This window comes from Schistocerca nitens, chromosome 3, assembly GCF_023898315.1.
Source record: "Schistocerca nitens isolate TAMUIC-IGC-003100 chromosome 3, iqSchNite1.1, whole genome shotgun sequence".
In the NCBI taxonomy this organism is placed as follows: Eukaryota; Metazoa; Arthropoda; class Insecta; order Orthoptera; family Acrididae; genus Schistocerca; species Schistocerca nitens.
The window spans coordinates 985,880,698-985,902,415 of record NC_064616.1 but is presented as its reverse complement, the minus strand read 5'-3'; positions in this window follow the sequence as shown (position 1 = coordinate 985,902,415).

Genomic DNA, 21,718 nt, shown 5'->3' with positions numbered 1-21,718 from the left:
AATATTCACCCAAATTTCAAATATATACAGTAAGTTTTGTCTCCCTCCAAATGAGACAAAGAATTTAAATGATAGATACACTACATTGCATAAAATCAAACCATGACATCAAAGTTTTTTACAAAGGAAAAAGCGAACACTCTTGTGCTATTAATGCAATCAAACAATATTTACAATATCTTAATGATAGAAGGTAGAACAGACAAAACAGAAAAATTTGTCAGTAGAGCTATGGAGCTCTGGTGTTACAATACCATTTCATAAAATGGCTAAAATACTGTAAACTTAATCATAAAATACCTAACAAAAGTCACATAGGGCAGTTACTACAGATTACTACGAAATATTTTTTCTCTTCATTGCTGTTACACTACGAACCCGTTTTAACTGTAGTAAACTTATAATATTGCAAGCTGTTTTTTTTTCTAGCCATTTGAAAGATGTTTCAAGAGCTCGAAGTGCTTCCACATAAAACTGTCCTGCATCATTTCCTGCATCTACGTTTCCTTCTGTCTTATCCTCTTATATTTCCTGCTATTCATTCGCTCACGATATGTTTTTGACAATTTTGTCATCCGGTATGTTCTGAAAACGTTGATCATTACTGTCGCAAGTGAACAACTCTTTCATGTAGTCGGCATTACATTCCACATTTATATCCTCCAAACCAGAATCATAAGTATCGGCTAAAAAAATTCAAATGTCTCTCAGTACTATGGGACTTAACATCTGTGGTCATCACTCCGCTAGAACTTAGAACTACTTAAACCTAACTAACCTAAGGAGGCGCCTAGAACCGCACGGCCACACCAGCCGGCATAAGTATCGGTTATTCAATTTTCATGCTCCAGTTTTAGTATTCTGTTTCGTGCCTTGTTCAAAGTCCTCCTATCAACCAATTCCTAAGCATCTATATGTAATAACACTCCTTTATAGAAATTCAGCAGGGCATAGTGGCTTAGTGATTGGGAAATAGTAACTCAGTAATGAAATGTTCAGGGCAGAGATCGCACTGGGCGCAGGAGGATAGTGACAGCGTGAGATGTCCATTTATGGACAGGTTACACTACAGAGATACACTCTAATACTAAAATAACGCCGTCTCATTCGAATTATTCCTTCGTTGTGGGTCATTATGTTTGTCTTTGAGTGGTTTTGTTCATTGTTGACAATCTGGATAATTGCATATCCCCATCACTGAGGTCCGGATAATCGAGTCTACAGTAGTGAATTGAAAGTTTGAAGTATGAATTGTTTCCAGATATTTAATTTTTTCTTCTAAATCTGTTGTGACATCACTATGGTATTCATTGATAAATAACTTGCACGCCTCAGTGACCTAATTGGCAGTCTTCTTTGAGTGTCTCCATAAAAACACAAATGTTTCAACTAAAATCTTTTATGTTTCAGATTGCGTTTCCAAATTAGACACTAGATCATTGATAATGACATAAAAATCGTTTAACTTGAATAAATCTTCTGAATTCATATTTGTCACTTCTCTCCTGCTTTTATTTTGAAATGGTCCCCTTTTTTGGTGTGCATATCCAGAAAATCAGGATAGATTTAATTTCCCTAGGAACAACTTTATATTCAGGGAGAATGGTGTTCCAAGTTTTGCGAAGATATTTTAAGTCAATTAATAAGCTCTCAAAGTGTCTTACATCAACATCAGTGGTAGTATTTTGAGCTTGTAGTAATTTTCTTATGCCGTCAGTTGGTACCAACTCAAGCAAATTGACGCTATGGATATACACTTGAATGATCTCACTTTATCCAAAACGTCTACTACAGAATGTGTTTTGCATGACAAATTTAACTTACTGAGAGTTTCAACAATGGCAATCCTATCCAACTGGGTAGCAATTGGTCTTGCACAATCAAGTGCAGCTCTCCAGCAAATGTGGAAAATAAGGAAATTCCAGCACACTTTCAGAATTTCCCATCATTGTGGACTGCAACTGAACGGGTTGGAAAGTTGTTAAATCTCTTTGAAAAAGAATCTGTTTCATGACAACTCTCCACCTCTTGGACTCCCTTCAATGCTATGACAAGCTACAAAAATTTTGCAACGGGAGTCCATTGAAGATAATGTGTTTGAGCTCCTTTCATATTACTTCCATTATAGTAACTTCGTCCATAGCATTCACTGATAGGGATTGAGTGTTTCGCAAGTACAGATCGTATTAGGTGTGGTATAGCAATTTCCGTTTTCTTATTACGATACACAGATTCCAATTACCATTCTTTTATGTTATATTTATCAATTTCCTTATTGAAGTAAATATAAGATGATATGTATTAGGCCTTGCATCGACGACACTGTAACTGAATAATACCTCTCATTTTCTCTCTTTTTAAAGATGCCGCTTCTGACATCTGACATGATGGGCACAACTAAAAATAAGTTCAATTGAGTATCACTTGTCAGATAATGCACTTGCACTTGTAAACACTTTTCAGCTTCTTGTCTGCCTCTGACCTTGCAAATGTTTTTTGCAAGAACTGGACCATAGTGACTCAAGAGCTCTAATATTCCAAGCAAATTCCCAGTATTTGGATCTCCAATTTTCTGCAATGAACTTCTGAGTTCCAAGCCTCTTTGACCACGAAATTTATATCATTTCAAGTAACATAAGATTTCCCATGTAAATTGGCTGTTCTGCAGACGAACCGAAGAAGAATATTTCCTGTTTACTCCCAAGCAGCAGCATGTCTTTTCATTTCTTCACTTTTACAATTCTTTCAGGAAAATATATAGAAATAGATATATTTTATTTTTAGGTTACTCGTGAATGTAAAATATTTTCTGTACATTTTGCATAAATCCCCTTGTGATGGAATCAGAGGAACTATATCTTTGAATGTAGTTGGCACCCTTACCAAATTATAACGACATTTCACAGTTGTTGTCATGTGCATTTGTTGAGGAAATGTTTTGATGGGATTTGCAACAATATATAAAGAAACCACATTTGCGACTCCATCACAAGGTGGGTATAGGCACCACGGGCAAAGAAAATATTGTGCATTCAAGACTAAACATGAAGTAGAATTTTAAACAGGTGGTATGTTAGAATCACACAAGAGAAGAACTGAGTGGAAAGCAAGGGCTAGATTGTTTGTGCTGGTGCTTGGGTAATGTTCTTTTATTATGTGATACAAAGTTTATTTTATAGTATCAGTCTGATATTTGCTCAATGAGCAGCATTGGAAATCTGAACCCTTGAAAAACTTAGCCCCCCACATGAGACTTGACCTCCTGCAATAATGCCCCCCTGCCTCCCTCCCCCACCACGTTTCGTTGGTTATACAAGAAGATTTAAAAGTTCAGGTTTATATAAAAAATCAAATTCTTAGTGCATAGCTGTTACGGGTACTTCCTGCTCTGAAACTACAGAGCCAAATACAAGCAAATATGTCAAGAAAGCTCTGTTTGTCTTCTTATGTCGTAAGTGAAAGCTGGAATTATTTGGAATCAGCTTGCAATAGGCTATGTGACAGAGAGAAGCATATTGTTGCCCAGATAGATGAAGTTGTTGTTCATGCAAAGCCTTCATTTTGTGGTGGTACTATAAGGGGTTTGCTGAAAATCAGTCCGCTTATAATGCAAGAAATGAGCCGGATTTCTTGATTTCATATGCATTTGATCATTTGAACGAAATTGTCAGTTTATTTACAGTAAAAAATCTCGCATATTCAGAGTTACTGGAGCGTGCTTTAAAAATACTGGCAATCATTTCAAGCTGTGGCTTCAAAGTACTCATAGCCATTTTTGATAAATATCTATTGAGCAGAAATATGTTTACTATGATGAACAATGAACAATCAGTTAACTTTAATACATCTTTCAGGCCATACAATTTTAATTTTGTGCATATAGTTAAGTGTATTAGAAACAACTGGTTGAATGTGAAAGACGTTGACAAAATATATACTATAGATGATTTTGATAATCCAGTAGAAAAAGTGTATCTACATCCAAAGTTGTCTGTTATTAGATACCTGTACAAAAGTAAAGGAAATTAGTTAGTTCAAGCTGCACCAAAACTCGATCATAAGACCGTGTATGCCAGTAACACAGAGAGGCAGAAAGTTAGTTAAATTGACAGGTTTTCCTCTGCTCTGAAATTAAGTAACAGTGCCTCAGGTAGACTGATGTTCCTAGAAATCATTCACAGATGGTGGAAAATGTTAACATTCACAGTCCAGTGGAAGGAACATTAAGGAGAAATTTATTGGAACTGCCATTTTTATCTGCAGATCATGAATATTTCAACTTCATCAACAGTTTCCTAAAGTGGTTAGAAGTGTGGAACAAAATGAGTGTTGCAGATAATGGCTCAATAGGTTTCTTGACAAATGGCACATTTTTACAATGCATTGTACAACTAGAAGAATCAAAGAAATAATTGTATACAGTCTGGTTGGTAGCCCCGCAGCAGGCGAGACGTGTGGGTTTTGTGCTACCGTACAGATAAGTTATTTAGACTGTAACAAAACTCAGTTTAGTTCAGGAAACTAGTTTAATACGTGTATTAGTGTTTTTTGGAAGCTTGCTATTAAAGGTTTCAGTTCTCTTTGCATATTATTCCAGAAAACGCGAAAGGAACACACAGTAGGGTTATGATCGTATTCTTGCATACATTTTAGCACAGTAAAACTTATAGAATCTCATTTAATTGTTCTGTCCCGCTTCAGCAAGTTAAGAAAAGCGTATCCCTTTGTTGTTTAACTCTTATTTTGCGAAACACAGCGTAAATTTTAAGTTCCGGCATCTCGAAACTTTGCTCATATGGTAGTAGCTATGTTTACATACAGTTGCGACTAGGCCTAATTTTTGTAAACGTGTTTTTATTTTTTTTCGGTAATCTAACTTATTGTTACTAAAGTAAGTTTGTTTACATATGACTGAGACAAGATCTAATCTTTCGTAAACGTGTTTTCTTGTTTTTCAGTAATTTAATTTAACTTATTCTCGCTAAAGTAAGATTTTTACCATGAGTGAAAAGTGTCTGACGTGCCATAGAACTGTTAGCTCTGGGGTTTGGTGTGATGGCTGTAGTTGTTTTTTCCATTGGGGTGACTGTAGCGGCATGGGAAATGGGGAAGTGTATCAGACTCATCAGTGGTTCTGTAGGATATGCAGTAGAGATAGGAAAATTGCTGTCCTTCAGGCACAGTTAGAGCAGGCTAGGGAAGAACTGAACAGGTTAAGGAGGGAGAAGGGTAAAGAGAGATGGGAAGTGGCAACAGGTAACAGGAGGAACAGACCTAGAGCTTCGTCAGATAGTTTTTGTGGTGAAGAATAAGTTTGACCTGTTGCTTCAGTTAGAAACTGATGAGCCTCAGACAGAGGTAGGTGTAGAGATGGCACAACAAACTTCCAGTAGAAAATTGAATAAGAATGTTGGGAAGTCAACAAAGAGAAAGAAAGTTTTGTTGTTAGGTAGTTCATATGCCAGAGGTGTAGGCCAACTTTTGCAGGACCAGTTAGGATCAGAATACCGGGTCACAATTTTTTTTAAAGCTAGTGCTGGTCTGGGTCAGGTGACAGAGGATTTAGGTTCACTCTGTAAAGACTTTACCAAGGAAGACACTGTGGTTATTGTGGGTGGGCCGGGCAATAGTATTAACAGAGATCCTGGGAACAATATAGAGTGTGACCTGGCAAAGATTGCATCAGCAACGAGACATACCAGTGTTGAGTTTGTGTCTGTTCTGAGACGCCATGACTGACCTCATTTAAACTCTTCTGTCGGGAGAGTTAATTTTGAGTTGGAATGGCTACTTGGGTCAGGTGCGGGGTCACATATTGGTTTGGTTCCTGAAATGCCAACTATCTTTAGTGCATCAAAATATTCGAGGCCTTACAAGTAAAATTAATGAACCACTTATGTGCATTGATGAATTAGAGTCATTGAACCCAGTTGATATATTCTGCCTCTTTGAACATCATGTGTCCACTGGTATAGATATGTTAAACCTTACAGAATGTAAGTTAGCCTCTTACTTCTGTAAATAAAATATGGAAAAAGGTGGAGTTGCCACATTTGTTAAAAAATTGTAAGTAGGCTGTTTATGTTTTCTTATTGGTAACGCCACGTAGCGCTCTGTATGAAAATCACTGGCTGTGCTGTGTGCAGTCTGTGGCTGCTTTGCATTGTTGTTGGCTATTGTAGTGTTGGGCAATCTGAAAGTCAGATTGCGTTGCGCAAAAAAAATATTGTGTGTCAGGATAAGCACAGTCCTGTATAATTTTTCAAAAAGGGGACGTTCCATATGTCGACCCTTAGCCGAGGATACCTCACTGGAATCTTCTGATTTTTTTCTTGTAGTTTGTGTAATTAGGGTAGCTTGAGTGTATTGCTAGCGCGTAATTGTAGAGAGAATCTTCTTTGTAGTTGCAGTCTTTCATTGTTGTTGTGGCATGCATGTGGATTTGCACCAAGTATTTCGCAGCTGCGCTTGCAATTAACTAGATATTATTTTCAGCGCTATGTTAATGTGTTCTCTTATTTTTGCTCTTCAAATTGTGCTTTTCTGTGTTATCGTGTGAAATATTGCGACAATAATGGCGTGTGAAAAACGTAACACTAGGCTCCAAAGTAAACTGAGAAATAATAGTGACGACGAGCGTAGCTTACCAGCAACACTGTGTAATGAATTAATAGACATTCAAAGTAGTAATTTGGTAACTGTGCATAGGGAAATGGAGCGGGAGTCAAATAATGGTGTAGACAGTGAAACAGGTAGTGAACAGGGAAGCATTATCGATCGATCGGTCGGCAACAGCTCGCCTCAGGAATCGGGAATGACAGAACACAATATTGCAAATACTGTAGACTCAGGTTTTGGGTTCTCACCGTTTTCTCAAATGAGTCAAGACACATTTTGCGCTTGTCAAAATGTGAATGTTGCCGGTTCAAATGCACTGCCGAAAAGCACTGAGGAACATGTTTCAGACACCAGTGCATTGTTATTACAATTAATGCAACAAATGGGACAAAAGCTTCAAAAGTTAGACACAATGGAACAAAACCAGAGACAAACACAGCAAAAGCTTCAAAAGTTAGACACAATAGAACAATGGCTATAAGCTGTTCATTACTACACGTAAATTCAAAACATTTAAGAATTCTGGCAACGACATTCATCCACAAGCATGGCTCCATCAATTCTCTCATTGTTTTCCTCCCAACTGGTCGTTAGAACACAGATTAGAATTTATGTGTCGCTGCTTAGAGAATGAACCAGCTGTAAGAATGCGATCGGTCATTCACGATTGCCACAGTGAAGGAGAATTTTATCATGCCTTCCTCTCAGCATATTGGTCTCAAGCTACACAAGACCGAGTAAAACATAGCATCATAATGATGAAACATTTCGAACAATCTGAATTCTCCAGTCTTGTGAAATACTTTGAAGACATGTTGGATAAGAATCAGTATCTTTCAAACCCATACAGCCCCTCAGAACTCTTCCGCATTTGCTTAATCAAATTACCTGAACATTTACGACATATTATTTTAGCAGGACGTTGCAAAGACGACATTGAAGCTTTTCAGGGACTGTTACAAGAACTGAAAAATTGACACTGACAATTGCGGGACGCGAAGACAGGAATACAGTAATTACAGGTCACATCCGTCACAATTCCGCGATGACAGAAATAATATCTGGACACGACAAGGATATTCTTACAACGTAAATCGTGACCAAAACAGACACCACCTGTATGACAACCACTGGCAGAATAATAGTTACAGAGAAAGATCGCTTTTCCATAGTAATGAATGTGACAGAGACAACCATAGAATCAGACAATATGGGAACCAAAATAATTATTATCAAGGGAGACAGAATAACTTCAGACGCAACGGTTCACCACGCAGTTACGATTCCGGGAGAAACTCTCCACCACATGACCGACAAACAAGAAACTATGTAAACTACCGACAAAACGACAGACCTGAATTCCATCAGAACTGGTGAGCTTCAAACAGGGCAGAGCCTTCTCGTCAAGGTGAATTTGTAGAAGTTAGGTCTCCTAATCCCAATAACGACGCGCGCCAACAAAGACACAGACAATGACCCGCACCGCAGGCAGCCAGCTGCGCCGGCTGGCTCAGAGAAAAATAACATAGACGCTAACCTTGAGAAAAATTCCAGTATTTTTTACCGACGTATACCGCATAACAATTGCATTCAAGTTCAAACTCTGAGTACTATGAAGAGTAACGGATTTCACCACGCTTCACATATAAAGCCGCTTATTGAGAAATAATCTGCTTTTTAACTTAGTCTTTGCCATAAAATTTTTCTCTTTACATTACTAGTATGCTTTTTCAGACTTAGAATCTGTTAACATGCAACAGTGTTTGAAGTTAACTATCCAATCTAGAACCTAGGATACATATTTAGACAGTAGTTACGAGTGCATTGTTATAGTGAACAGACGTCACAGTGTTATTGTGTGTGTACATTCTTGCTTGTTAGTTGCACAATTACGTAACGACTATAAGGCTTACATACTTAGAACATATACTGGTATGGCTAATGAGATTTTAATGCAACATTTTGGTTTACTTAAAAATACATTCTGGATTTAAAGTACTTTCTGTGAGATACCAGACGACACAGTGGTTTGTTTATGTGACAACTACACGGTTTTATCACGACGCTACTAATGAGTGGCAATTTACAATGTTGCTTTTGCGGTGTTTCTGTTTTATATCTGCACGTTTTTCTGCATTATTCTGGAAAGTAAAACATGTTTTAGTAATAACTTTTGTGGTATAGCAACAATGAGACAGCCTTTTTCGTGGCACAACAATACATTACTGTACAGTACTTTCTTCATCACGGCAATAAATATAATAACTACGATATCTATACGCAAAGCATTTCACTTTTGTTTATCATAAGGTAAGTACATTGACTTCTGCAGAACTTAGCTTTCAGAGGACGATAACTACAACACTTCCACAGAGATTATGTTGCAACAAGACGCACAGTTTAGCGCTACAGTACACGTATTTGAGTGATTGATTTTATACTTAAAACATTTATTTTTAAAGATTTTTGAATTACAAAGAAAGTTTTCCGTGATACATTACATTCCATTGCTGTAATCTGTAACACCTGAGGGTATAATTACATTAATCCTCAGAGGGTACACGTCTACTTTGTGTACCATGTGTTTGGCAAGCACAAGGAGCCCTAGCTAATATGGTATTTGCTTATACAACTTTACACATCGGTACCATATTTCTCTAACACACAAGTTACACAGCTATCTGATCATTTAACTGAGGGATAAACATTTTTTTTTTCTACGTCAGTGACAGATGTTTACGCAATTACACAGCTGGATAACTTCACACTTATGAAATTGTATTTTGTCTGTACTGTGTGAACCCTTCATATTTTTCGGAACCATTGTGATACTATGAGAGCTTTGAATGATATATTTGATATGGGATCATGATTTTTATAGTACATGTGAGGTAGATGACACTATTTAAATGAGCAGAGAATTTTCTTTAGGTTTTGAAATTATTGCAGAAAGCTACGACGTTTTCAAGATTTGACTGAGGTGTTATGATGTTATTATTACGACGACGATGTGTATTATGCTGCTGAGGTATGTTTATGATCAATCAGATGATGCTACCGTATATGAGGAATTTGATTATGCTACGTATTTCTTATGATGAAATATTGAAGAAGTGTCGACGAATATGTATATGTGTAATAAAGTAAGGAGTAATGAACAGTGGTTAGGGTCTCTGATATGTGAAAAAGGATGTTGGAAACCAAGAATCGTACTTTAAGAATTATGAAATGTGTGTACATGCGTGGATGTATTACAATGCTGTCGAAAACTTTTTGGACACTGTTATATTTATAGGATTTTGTTTCTACACTTTTCTACTGTAATTTCTTGACTTGTGAAATTTTATTTGTATATGAGACTGTTACTGTAGTGCAAACTGGTGTCGTAAATATTTCGGTAAGGAAGTTAAGTGACCACCTGCACGTAATGCATCGTGGGCACCCAGCTGCGCGACAATCTCCTGGAAAAAAGCCATTTGTGTGTGCCTTTCAGAGGCACAGGTGAAAAACGAAAAGGGGCCATTATCCTCGCTATTGACATTCCTTTGTAGAAAGCATCGCAAATACGACACGCTCAAACTTGAAAACATATGATAACACTGTGGAGCTCTTAATTTATGATATTTACTGAAATGCCTAATGAAATGACGAGAAATATTTTTTATGTCTATACACCTGGTTATGACTACTGTCTTTCTAGTTGAGAGATTTGTTTACTACCTTATGAAATGCCATATGGCTAATGAATGATGTTTCATGCCTTCCTTTGTACATATTTGCTCATTTTCTTTAATATCTAGTTTCTAGCTGCACTGCAGCATTGGTTATTATAAAATTTAATAGATGTACTAATATCACTATTTTCTGTCTACAGACCCAGTAAAGAATACGTTTCTCATATACTTTCTTAGAAAAGAGAGCACAAATAGACATTTCCCTTCACAGGAATTGCATAAATAATTTTTTTTAATGACTTGGTAACTTTATTGCAGAGTAAGTTTTTGTGATGCATCACTCTAGTGTTAAGATGTGACATAGGTATTAAACATGGCCATTTTTACTGTCATATTTTTTCTGCTTGAGCTTTTTCATGTTTAGATATAAGTTATTGCATTTGCTGCTGCTGTTTGCCGAACATAGTGCTACTAAATTTTAATTTGTGTTACTCTGCTAAGCCAGATTTATTTTTCTTGTTTGCTGCACATTGCTTTATATTAGTTGTAATATTGCAATTGCTTTGCTAATTTCTATAATGCTGCTTCCTTTGCAAATCTGCATTTTTTGTCATTGCTGTTTGTGTTAATTGTTTTGTGCTGCTGCATTGCCTCGTCCCTTAGTTGAGCATCTGAGCTCAGTAGATTTATGTTGGCTTAAGAGGGGGTAGACTATATAAGAGAATGAGTTGTGATGAATTGGAAGAAATGAATTGAGAAGTTATACGAAAAAAGTACAGAAAGCAGGTATAGATAGGACTTTTTGGGAATAATGATGAACGAAGGGACATCTCCAAGAAAAAAAGGTTTTGTTTGCAAAATACTGCAGTACCAAATGCTACACTGAAAACAAACCCTGTCCTTTCCTCTTGTGTTATTCTGCTATGTGTTTGTGTACTCTTGTATATTTGTGTTTTTCCTGTCTTTATGTGTTTAGCTGATATGAGATATGTTGTGGAATTTTTCTAATAATATTTTATTTTCTTTGTAAAGATGTTTAGACATTATTTATTCTGTTTTGTTTTAATGCTCATGTGTGAAGTTGATGTTTCAAAAGTTATTCTGATCTTTTATGTATGAACTTATGTCACAATTCCTGTAACACTGATGTATATGTTATTTCGATTCTTTTGTAAAGCCTGTACTACAAATGTTATCTGTATTGTTATGTTCTTTAATGATGTATTTTGTACCTTTATAATTGCATTCTTATGTTATAAAATTGTAATTGACACCAGTTCATCAAATTAAGTAACTTGTAAGTTCCATTTCACTGCACACGTTTCTGTTGGTCATAGTATATGGACAATATGTGAGAAGTAGGGACTGTTAGTGTTTGCATGTGTGTTAAAAATTCAGCAAGGGACTGGACAACAGCATTGCTGGTTCTAAGGACAATTCCAAAAACTTTGTGAGTGCACAATTGGTGGTTATGGACTTTCTATATTGTCTGCAAGACTGTTCGATGGTGATTGTGCACCTGCACAGTCACAGCAGATGGCTGCTGGCCATCTCTACAAGGACTACAGTGGGTCTACACCTTTGATGATCCATCAATACCATTATTTCTACAAGGACTGCAGTGGGTCTGCACCTCTGGTGGCCCACCAATACCGTAATCTCTACCAAGACTATAGTGGGTCTGCTCTGTGATGACCTACCTACCAATATTCTTCAAAACTTCGACTGACTCTGCTGGGAGTTTGCTCTGTTGTCGCCCATTACCTGTCTGCATGTCAAGAATCAGCACTGTCTTTCCATTGGAAGGACAATACTACTTCGTCAAGACTGCATGGAAATACACTACTTCCGTGTGCATTTTCTTTTAATGCTCAGACTTAAAAAAAATGAATGATCAGGACTGTCTTTATGGACTGTGAGAAAATTTTGCTTTTGCCCAACGGTGTATCAATAAGTGTGTGCATTTGATTTCTTTGTTATTGTAATTGTGAAAAAATTTTAACAAATATGTATTGGCCATTGCCCAAAACAATTTGTAAAATTTTTTGTGGGGAGCATGGGGGCTATGTAAGTAGGCTGTTTATGTTTTCTTATTGGTAACGCCACATAGCGCTCTGTATGAAAATCACTTGCTGTGCTGTGTGCAGTCTGTGGCTGCTTTGCATTGTTGTTGGCCATTGTAGTGTTGGGCAGCTGCATGTTAACAGCGCATAGCGTTGCGCAGTTGGAGGTGAGCCGCTAGCAGTGGTGGATATGGGGAGAGAAATGGAGGAATTTTGAAATTTTGTAAGACTGGATGTCATGAACTGCTATATATATTACGACTATTAAGGTAAATACATTGTTTGTTCTCTATTAAAATCTTTCATTTGCTAACTATGCCTATCAGTAGTTAGTGCCTTCCGTAGTTTGAATCTTTTATTTAGCTGGCAGTAGTGACACTAGCTGTATTGCAGTACTTCGAGCAACGAAGATTTTTGTGAGGTAAGTGATTTGTGAAATGTATAGGTTAATGTTAGTCAGGGCCATTCTTTTGTAGGGATTTCTGAAAGTCAGATTGCGTTGCGCAAAAAAAATATTGTGTGTCAGCCAAGTAACTACCTACTGTGTGAATGATGGAAGTATGGAAAGCAGATGTAAGTCTTAAGTCTGTAAATAGTGGAAGTTTAATTTTAAATCTTGTACATAATTTGACTGTTCTGAACTGAGGATCATTTAAATGAATAATTTACTTTAATTTCTGACAATGCTTGGTTGTAATAGTCAAGTAACTAGCTAATGAAAGTATTAAACCTGTAAATATTATAAGTTTAATTTTAATTCATGTACATAATTTTACTGTTTATTAACTGATGATCATTATAAATAATTAAACTCCAGTTTTTCTAATTACATTTTTGTAATGTATTTATCTGACATATTCCACACCCAGGGAGATCTCCTCTTCTGTGGTTGCATGGAATGAATAATTATTCTAATTAATCTTAATTGAACTGAAGATGCCATATGTCCCACCTCATACATTTGAAACTGATAGATTAGAAAACTGCTTCATTTTATGTTGACAGCTGTCAGCTGGGAATTATAATGTTTCAGTGGAAAGGAGTTTGGAATTCATTCTGCAAAGTATTGCAAAGTGAAGTTTGATGTCACCTCTCTAGAATTTGTAAATGCAAGGGAACCTACTGAACTTGTGTACATAGAGAAAGGCTTTTTGGTTTCAATTGTAACTGAATATTTTACAACAAATTTTGATGTTGATATGTCTACTATTATTTATGTAAGTGGTTATTTAGTACATAAGGTTCTCAGATATGTTGCTGTTCCTTATACATTGCCAGCAGTACTACTACTGGCAGCTATTTCAATTATATTAATAGAGGTGTTATATGATCAAAAGTGGTGGAGTCTGATACTCCAAATATTGATTAGTCCACATTTTGCACATATATTTCTGCAGCAAAATAATCAGAAAGTGTTCTATCTTAGCATGAGGTGTGAACTTACAAAAGTTGAAGAGGCTCTACGAAATGATGCTGTTTATATTGCCATACGTCATCTTTTTGTGTTCTCAACATTAATGCTACCACGCTTTGCCAATATTCTTATCTCAAATTACGCTAAGTTAAAGAATGGCAGTTGCAGGAACAGAAACTTGGGAAATGAGAGGAAACTTTCCATTGGTATGTAGAGTACACTGTTTCTGATGTACAGTACTGAAATAAAAATAAATGTAACCCTTAGCAGTTTATTATTCTAATACATCCCTTCTACTGTTTCCTTAATTTTATTTGACCAGTGTTATAATTTAGAGCTAAAAGTACATTGCTTTTTGCCTGCTGCAGACTATAATGCAGGCACATGATGTTTCTCTGTTCGAGATCTTTATGAGTCTTTTACAATTCCAAAAAAATATTGACTGTGGAGTTGTGAAAGATATTGAGTTTCTGGATTCCATGCTCATTTTGATAACGCTTGACTGTTTCATCTTTAAAATCTGATTTACCCCTCCCATCGGCAGTCAATAAAGAACATGTTTTAGAATATACCAGTGCAGGCAATTTTGAAATATTTTCTTAGACAGAATGAGAGTTACCAGCATGTGTAAATTCATAAACAGTACTGAAAACTGTCATCTTGTACTACTACTGGTGTATTATTGCCAGTGGGCATGTACTGTCCTGTTAAGTTTTTCTCATACATTGTACTTTCATGTACCAGCATTCCCACTGACGACCTTAGCACTGTATACTTACATTATATGAGATTAATAGCAATGAACTGTGTGATGTGAACTGAAAAAGGTAGAAATTGATACACAGCTGTAAACGTGTTAGTTTTTGCTTTACTGTTGGTATAATCATACATACCCAATAAGTGCGTGAAAGTGTAGGATTGAAAAAAATATTTTGAAGGTAGAGGCAGGTATGGGTTATATAAAACAGTTTTTGCTGTATTTTGGCAATTTTGTGGCTAACCAACACTAATTAAACTCCATTTATGCTTTTACTGGTCGGGTATGTGTTGAAAATGGCAGTTAAATTTTAAGATGCGAAAATGTTTTAAATAACCAACACTGAAATTCGATAAAACATTCGGCTGAAGGGATATTTGAATAAACAGCGACAATACTGTGAGATTATATTTACAGGGTTATTACAAATGATTGAAGCGATTTCACAGCTCTACAATAACTTTATGATTTGAGATATTTTCACAATGCTTTGCACACACATACAAAAACTCAAAAAGTTTTTTTAGGCATTCACAAATGTTCGATATGTGTCGCTTTAGTGATTCGGCAGACATCAAGCCGATAATCAAGTTCCTCCCACACTCGGCGCAGCATGTCCCCATCAATGAGTTTGAAAGCATTGTTGATGCGAGCTCGCAGTTCTGGCACGTTTCTTGGTAGAGGAAGTTTAAACACTGAATCTTTCACATCACTATGCCTGAAACTTGCCCGCACGCGTTCAACCGTTTCTTCGCTCACTGCAGGCCGACCCGTTGATTTCCCCTTACAGAGGCATCCAGAAGCTTTAAACTGCGCATACCATCGCCGAATGGAGTTAGCAGTTGGTGGATCTTTGTTGAACTTCGTCCTGAAGTGTCGTTGCACTGACTGATGTGAGTGCATTTCAAGCACGACATACGCTTTCTCGGCTCCTGTCGCCATTTTGTCTCACTGCGCTCTCGAGCGCTCTGGCGGCAGAAACTGAAGTGCGGCTTCAGCCGAACAAAACTTTATGAGTTTTCCTACGTATCTGTAGTGTGTCGTGACCATATGTCAATGAATGGAGCTACAGTGAATTTATGAAATCGCTTCAATCACTTGTAATAGCCTTGTATATCTATTCAAATAAGGTGAACACCACATCACTACTATATACTTTTGACAACTGCCCATAGCACACAAGAAGCCAACGAAAAACAGTAAGTGCAGCGCAAGTTTATAGTACTGGTTTGAGAACCTGTTATAGGATATCCAGCGAAGCTAAGACGTCTCTGCAAGTCTGCAGCTCAGTCGATTTGAAGTCACCAGGTAAGCAACACAACTGCAAAAAAGAAGTGGGTGAACTAGACGATTTTACAAAAAACATTTTGTGGAGCATAGGCGAATATTGGACAGCAGAAAATTTTTAATAAAAGTAATTGCACCATGTTGGGGATAGTGATAGACATTGGGATTCAGATATTAGAAACGAATGACAGGAGGAAATTACTAATAGAACGAAGCGTTGTTGTAGCTGTAAGGACTGTGTTTTTGAGAACAATGTCGGAGATCAGCAAAGTTGTCACATGTCGAGTGTATTTTGTACACGAAGGTTTCGTCGATCACAACCATGCAAGGGCTATGCGCTGGAAAATGAGCGATGGGTACGGTGGATTAAAAGTTGCAGTTGTTATGGGTAATAGAAGTATAGCGCTTCATGTAGGATCAGCAGATACTGACTTTATTCCGCAGAGTAAACTGATTTTTAAGGTGTCAAAAGCTAGGAATTCTGGAAACTACCATTCTGAAATGGCATACAGTACCTTAAAATGGTTGTTTAAAGAACAATTGTTGTCGTATATCTCTGAATGTCTAGTTATTGTCATGGATAATGCTAGAATCCACTCAGTGCAAGTGAACAAACCTTCAACTACGAATTCCAAAAGGCAGACATTATTATATGGTTGTCGTCCAACGGAATACCTTATGGTTCCGTTCATATCAGAGCAGAACTTCTCGTTCTTGTCGATTCCCACAAGCCAGCATACAGAGTTTATGAGAGAGAGAAAACTACAAGGCATCATGGACACCATATTAGTTGATTACCTATTATAACTGAATCTAGCTGGTATGGACTCAGATGAAAGCATATATTGCATAAAAGAAGAATACCTTTAAAACAGCAGATGCTGAGACTTACACATGAGGTAACAAACACCATCTCAGTGTCTTCATGGGGAGCTTGTGTAAGACACAAAAGAAATTTACAATGATATGATTAAAGAAGAAATATATATATTATCAATGAGTCATGGTAGGAGACTAGCTACAATTATCTCTGATATCCAGTCAGAATATAAAGTCACCAGAATTTCGAAGCCTGGAGTTTCTTTACGAGAAGTGTTAAAGAACTGTGAAACCACAGTAAAAAACGGTGTGAATTGTGTCATAATCGGAGGAGGAAATGATATGTACAAACACCATAGTAGCCTTGCAGTAAAGCACTAAAAGAATCGCTTGGAAAAATTTCACAAGCTAAGGTATTTGCCAGAAGCATTCCACACAGACATGACTTAAAAGAAAACTCTTGTGTAAATAAAGAAATCGTCGCAACAAACAGAAAATTCAGGAAGATTTGTAGCAGTTTTGTGTATACAACTTTCATTGTGGCAACCAGTTGTGTCAGAGAGCATTTTACCAGACATGGACCGAACAGAAACCGGCTAGGAAAGGAAGTGTTGGCCAAAGAAATTCTCCAGATCATAAAAACCGCAGGAGTGGCCAGCCACGAAAAATTGCACTTCCTGCAATAGGTTCGCTGCCAATTGCCAATGAAAAGAAGAATGGACTAACACCATATGAGGGAGAAACATCACTGGCTACACATCATGATGAAGAAACGACATCAGCAGCAGCATACGAGGCATCACTGTCACCAGTGGTATTATCAGTAACAGCATCATAAAATGAAGCAGCTGTAGCGGTATCATCACAAGCTGTAAAAATGTTTCACCAGCAACAGCAACTGCAATACCATATGGAGGAGGAAAGAGGCCTGCAGCTGAAGAAGCATGTCAGGTGTTATGGGCAAGCGAAAAACAGGGGCTTCTCTCTGTCTAAATGATTTTTTAGTGGAATGTAGCAATATGAAGAGGCCCATAAGATAAGTAGTGTAAAAGATACTATAGCTTCTCACCAAAAGGTTCAGTCTGAAGGGAATAACAGTTTCGAGATTAAAATTTGCTACTTGAACTTTCAAAGAAAAAAATTATAAAGAATTTTTTGTGAATACTTTTGGCCAAAATAATAAATTTGATTTTTTTAGTGAACATTAGACTACTGAGGGTGAACTTACAGTTGTTAAACTTGATAGCTATAGTATAGCAAAGAGTTACTGTAGAAAATTGCATAGAAGAGCTGGTGTAGCAATCCATATTAAACAGTCTGTAACACCATAGATCTTCTAATACTCTACTGATTTATTTTGCCTTTTGTTTTGTTTAATGTTATAACATTGAGTTTCTGTAAGTGTTGTGGATTGAATCGATACCATGAGAGTGTTTATTCTTTTCTGTGCAAAAACTTTTATGTCATGGTTTGATTCTATGCAATGTAGTGTATCTATCATTAGAATTCTTTGCCTCATTTCGAGGGAACAAAACTTAGTATATACAATGGTAATTGTAATTCTTAGTTATTTTGTATGTAAAAGATGCTGTGGTTCACCTCAGAACGGAAGCATGCAGCGCGCGCAAGTTGAGGTTGGCATAGGTAGAAGAGGTGGATTAAGGGTCAGTCAGGGTGAGCAACCAAACTATCAACTACTCATGTTAAAGTTGTGTATTGTGCTGGTTCCGAGAGAGGCTTTCCCTGACGCTTTCCAGTGCCTCAGATGGATGGATAAAGAGCTGGAACTATTCTGAAACCTGCATCTATCATCACCACCAACAAATGACAGAGTCCAGCAATTCTACCTGCAAATCCACCTACCAACATGCAATCGCCACCACATTGCGCAATCACTGTAATGGAAAACTACAGTAATGTATAGTGAAGGATCAGCTCATAGGATGTTACAGTGTACTCAAATATAAGGTAATTTATAAATGAATTTATGTACCTTCCTTCATTTTTTCCTTATCATAACACCTCTCAGGTGATTACCGAGTGTCCTTTATTGAAAGCATATTAAAATTAATATGGCAATAGAGTGTGCTAAATTTAATATTATTTCTTGAAAGGATCGTACAAATATCTCAGATTTGTGTTTCATTGAAGTAAAAGTACAGAACTGCAACTGTTGAGAGTTATATGTTCATGCCTGTTAAGTACTTGTTTCTCTAGTGTATTGAAAGTGTGTTTAATTTGCTCTGCTACAGTGGTCAAGATTAAGTGCCCCCTTCCATTGAAAGTAGTTGAAATGCACCAAGTTACTTAATTACAGAAAGTTTTAATTACTCTTGCTATTCAAGTCATATTCTGTACAATATTGGGTTCCTCTTGTGTATTGAAAGTGCATATTAATAGCGTAATAGGATCAAAAGTGTATCGTTTATGCTCATGATAAATAACAATTAATAGAAAGACCACTATCTATGAAAACAGTAACTTTTTTATTCAAAATTCAGTCAGCAGTAATCTGTTAGTCCATTTAATTTTCATTCTAAGTAGAAAATATATTTCTCGGAAAACTGGACATGCTGTTACATGTATTTAGAGAGCCAAAATTGTTGCATTATGACATTGTAATAGGTGGAGTTATGAATTCAGATTTTGATATAATGACATTCAGATGGAGTGTCACTAAGCTGAAAACTGTTTTAACACAGCGCAATTTACACTTTATCAATACCTGATCCACAAAAGATGAAGCATGTCTTGACAACATTTTTGTCAATTTTGAAACTTCAGAAGAATGATGTGATGTGATAGTATTTCCATTCTCGGAATTTCCGTTCTCTGACCATGATTCTATATCCTTCAATTGTATAACTAGATTCTCTGCTGATGAGAGTAATATTGGAAGGCCTGTTCCAAAAGTTATAATCGCCATAACTTTCAAAAATGATAAAACTGTCATGTTTCATAAGTCCCTTGCAGACAGAGACTGATTTAGTAGTGTTATGGTGACACAAATTATAGCTCATGTAATGATTTGTCAGCAAAGCTAACATCTAAAAAGCTCTTTAAGCATTTTTTACACAAACTGTGTAAATGACAGCATTTCCATTAAGAAATGCAAAATGTTGGCAAAGGCTTCAGCAGCAAGGCTACAAATAAACAAGACCCAGGGAATATTGAAGAGGAGTCCGTCCCCGGTAGCTGAGTGGTCAGCGTGACGGAATGTCCCGGGTTCCATTCCCGCCTGGGTCGGAGATTTTCTCCGCTCAGGGACTGGGTGTTGTGTTGTCCTACTCATCATTTCATCCCCATCGACGCGCAGGTCGCCGAAGTGGCGTCAACTCGAAAGATTTGCACCAGGCGAACGGTCTACCCAACTGGTGGCCCTAGCCATACGACATTTCATTTCATTTCATTGAAGAGGTAACAAATCTGAGGAATCAAGTTATGCTATTGCATAACGTATATAAAAGTCTGAACACTGACAAAGCCAGATCAGTCTACTTTAAATATAGGAATGAGTAAAAAGAGCCATTGCGGAGGCCAGAAAACCATAAAATTTCAGCAGTGTTGAGAAATTCACCAACTAGTGCAAAGCTGTGTGGTTCAAATGGCTCTGAGCACTATGGGACTTAACTTCTAAGGTCATCAGTACCCTAAAACTTAGAACTACTTAAACCTAACTAACCTAAGGACATCACACACATCCACGCCCAAGGTAGGATTCGAACCTGCGACTGTAGCGTTCGTGCGGTCCCAGACTGTAGCTCCTAGAACCGCTCAGCCACCCAGGCCGGAAAACTGTGTGGAATTTTAGTATTGCTAAAAATGAAAAATATAAGAAAATTAATATATGTCCCCAAAAATTCAATGATTATATCATTAAATCAGTTGAGGAAATTGGAAATTCTCTCATCAAACCTCATATTAGTTCATTTGAGATTCTTTCGGAAAATGTTAGTAAACCACTGGCTAATGCACGCATGTCTGTCTGCTCTGAGGTCTCTCCTAGTCTCATTCTAAGAATAGTAAAACAGCTAAAACCATCAATCAGACAGTGTAGATATACATGACATATCTTGTAACATACTAAACAAAGTAATAGATTGTACTGTGTATCCCTTAACATATTGTATAAATAAGTGCATAGCGGAGGGATATTTTCCTGATGAGCTAAAAGTGTCTAGGGTAGTTCCAATACATAAAAAGAAGATACTGACTCACCTTTAAGTTACAGGATAATTTCTGTAGTCCCCACTTTTTTTAAGGTACTGGAATGTGTAATTTACCAACAGTTACATGTTTTCTTTGAAAATCTAGAAATAATTAGTGAATCACAGCATGTTTTTAGAAAAATTTGTCAACAGTTGACGCTATAGACTCTATTGTCAAATACATAAACCAAGCATTTAAGGACAAAGGCTTTCTGAAGTCACTTTTTGTAATATAAGTAAATCTTTTGACTGTATAGAGCACACGTTACTTACGGAAAAAATTGAATTCTATGGCATTGAACGTAATAGCCTCAAACTATTAAAATCGTATTTACAGAACCGTAGGCAAATAGTTTGTGTTGGCAAGGAAATGTCAAGAATAGAACAAGGTAGATGTTCCCTAAGGATCTGTATTGGGCCCTTTTTTGTTCCTAATAATGATCAATGAACTGCCATCGTTTATAAAGTCTAGTAATGTTTTATGTGCAGATGATACAAACTTTTGTTCATTGTAGTTATGATCTCACCAGCCTTATAAGTTGCAAAGACACTGGACCAAGCTTCCAACTGGTTTAAAACAAATGGCTTCTTATTGAATGACAACAAAACCGCACATTTTTTGTAGTCTGAAGGACAAGCTCCAATCAGATGATCTTAGTTATGTTAAGTTTTTGGGGAGATATTTAGATGATAAATTATCTTGGGGTCAGCATGTGCAGTATATTAGTGGTAAGCTGTCAAGACTAATTTACGTGTTAAGGCGACTTATGCACTGCGTACCTGAAAAGAATGTCAGAACATCATATTTTTCATTCTTCCAAAGCATACAAACATATGGTATCATTTTATAGGGAACTCTAGTTGTGTGCATGACATCT